This window comes from Hyposmocoma kahamanoa, unplaced genomic scaffold (assembly GCF_003589595.1).
Source record: "Hyposmocoma kahamanoa isolate Upper Pololo Valley unplaced genomic scaffold, ASM358959v1 87, whole genome shotgun sequence".
Lineage (NCBI taxonomy): Eukaryota > Metazoa > Arthropoda > Insecta > Lepidoptera > Cosmopterigidae > Hyposmocoma > Hyposmocoma kahamanoa.
The window spans coordinates 19,517,572-19,520,849 of record NW_020654422.1 but is presented as its reverse complement, the minus strand read 5'-3'; positions in this window follow the sequence as shown (position 1 = coordinate 19,520,849).

The following is a 3,278-nucleotide window of genomic DNA, read 5'->3' as shown; positions in this document are numbered from 1 at the left end:
CTACTTTGTGGTAAAGCCCCTTCTGCTTACTTCTGCGACTTCCTGTTACAAGCTCAGTTAATTTAGTTTGAGCGTGTTGTCATTGTTCCTTTTATCATCATATTATTCACAATTACATGACTTTTGACAGTTTTTTGTTAAGCTCTTTTAATCCTATCACCAATGCACCGTTCCTATAAAATTGTAAGCAAAAAAAAACAAAAATGGCTACTAAAATTAACAGAATGTAAAACATAGCTCAAGACAATCAGTCACAAACAAGATCGCTTATTTCTCTCTAGTTAGCCGAGGGCCATTTATACCGCAATAAAAGTTCTTTGTAGATTAAAAGTAAGACCACACCGTCATCATAAAGGGTGGTAGTTTTAAAACAATTATTATCAACTATACACGCGGTTGTAAGCGTTGTAACGACAGTGTACGTTAATGTAATGAGTTTATAGATATGCCAATATCTTGATAAGTTGTATTGTTGCAACATAAACTTAGTTGATCTTGTTTTTTGTACAAAACATTACCGTAATTGCTATAATTGTGAGACATCTAATAAGGTATTTCTTTACGGTATTACAATAGTGATAAACTTCGTTTTAACTTAGAATATGTTGTATAGCAAAATTAAGTAGAATAAAATACATCAATAATTAAAATAAAAACTAAAAAGTGTATTTATTTTTCTCTCGTAAGTAATGTATGGTCAATAGTCTTTGATTAACTATCAAAGATGGTTTATCCTATATCTAACTTTAACTTCCTAATATGACACTACAGCAACTTTTTCTTTAAACTGATCGGAATAATGTCACGGGCTTCTCCTACCTTTCTTTTCTCTTTCTTTGATCTTTCTATAATGTTTCCAAGAAAACTAAAGTCAATATCTAATAATCCTTATTTCATAGGTAAGTAAATGACACTTGAAATCGTCATTTTGTTTAAACTCCTCCACTGCTCATTTGAAAGGCAGATTTCCCTTAGAAGAATGAGCAAGAAACTCTATGGGTTGCTCTTTGTAAATAAACTTTTGGACACATTTATTATTTACAATTATATTATTTATATTTATTTCAAATATCATAGATTTAAACAGCCTGCAAGACCTAAATGGGTCACTACCACTGATTTTTGTCTATACTGTCATGACGTATCAGATGCTCAAACATCTTTTTCCATAGGTTATCTATTGTTTTAAATAACCTTCTTTTTTCTTGCAATACTCTTAACGCCTCCTCATTGGCTGTGTGTCATAATCTTTAATGGTGAAAAATGACGACTTTGAAATGTATGGTACACGTTCGACAAAATGGTGTCACTTCATTCAGAACTGCAACTGTAGCTTCTCGCGCAAGTCGCGCCCTGTTTGCTAGCATTGTTGGCATGCCTCAAGTACGAAATGGCGTATCTAAAAACATAAATGAATTTAATCAAAGACGATTATAATGTTCTTGCACACTTGTTTCTACCGTTTAGTGGCTCGCATAAAACAGACACGATTACGCGAAATGGCTCTAAATAACACCGTAAACGCGTGGATCAAGGGGATTACAGTCATTTGATTGCAGGAGTAGCTGCAGAATCATTAATACAACGAATCACTTGAGCCCAGTTTCATAAGAGTTAATTGTCAGAAAACCCATAATGTTTATTTGCTATTTGATTTATTTACTCATAAAAACAAACCATCACTCTGCGTTAAGAGGTAGTAGGCCAACCAGCTAACCACGAGAATCACAAATCGCTGAACCAGCTTTTAGCTAGAATTAAGTTTTGTTTATGTGACCCTCCCTATCGATCCTTAGGGTATACGAGAAGAGATAACCTGTGCAAGCAAATCTGCACAGAGACCGTATCAGTCAGGTCCTGACCACAGATCAGCCCGTTTACGCAAACTTAATCAGATTCTCAAGTCTTCAGGGCCTGTTTCGCGCCTTGAAGGGCGCTGTGGAGCCTTCTCTCCTCACTCCGGGTGTGACGCCTGCGGCGACCCGCCGGCCCACGATACTGGCGGTGCGGAGGTCCCCAATCTCCGCGGTCCACCAGTACACACTCTTTTTGCCCCTCTTGTCCTGGGCATGGCCCTCTCGTAGACGGCGGTCAAGACTTCCCTGAACCTGACCGCCCTCTGCTCCACGTCGACGGTGGCAGATGTGGGGAGGGGTTAGGGCACCACGCCTGGACTATGACTGCTTCCTCTGCAAGCTCATAGTCCAGGCGGGTGAGTGTGGGTGAGCTGCCCTGGGTGCACGTATAGTACCCTCCCTATATTCCAGATAGATACCGGAGCTATTGGCACGTTCGACACCCTGAGACATAAGTTGACAAGTCCCATGTACCTGTAATTTCACCATCACCCTTACCCTTCAAAACCGAAACGCATTTACTACTTGGCAGCAGAAATAAGGTGCTAGTATTTCCCTGGATGAACTCTTTCACAAGAATCTCAACTGCTACTAAAACTTTTAACCAAACCTAGGGTATATCTACCTCAACTGAGCTACAGGACGAATTATCTCCATAAGCTTGATGCAGATCTTTGTTCTTGATTTTATCGACTTTTTTCATAACATCATTACTTCCAATACCTAAGAGACTTCTGTATTAGAATCATCGAGTATATAACCAGAAATAGAGACGAAATGTCATTTAATTTGTTTGAAAACTATTCTGCCATATCATTACTGTGACAAATGCGCTCCGATTGGCTAGCCCGAGTTCGAAACAATTGACGGGTGTCGTCAATGGTGTTGTCAATTGTTTCACTTCAAATCGACCAGTTAACTTGAGCTTTGCTATAATGGACGAAAATTGCAAAATTACATATTTAATATTTAATTACCGATGAAATGTTATTCCCTTTGTTGTGTAACTAGATGCTTTGCTGTTTTTCCCACACCACCGAATAGAACAGCGCAGCATTGTTAGAGATATTATCTTTATTACAATAAATACAGAATATTTTTTGGAATATACGGAGACGTACACACAGGTCACTAGTTGGCCTGTCTATATTTCCGTGCAAACGAGAGTTGATATTTATAAGAGCTGTATCGCTAATGTGTTACCAGGAATATATAGCCCTTATTTCGTCTCTATTTCTGGTTATATACTCGATGATTAGAATAAACATTCCCACAATATGCATACTTCAACGACAAGTGATCGGACCACCTCGTCGAAAATAAGACGTGGAGCAAATTGAAACGGGAGGCATGAATCGTGAAGGCATTAGAATCATTCGGCCGAATAAATAATTCCGATATTGCAACTTCGAGCACCGAACT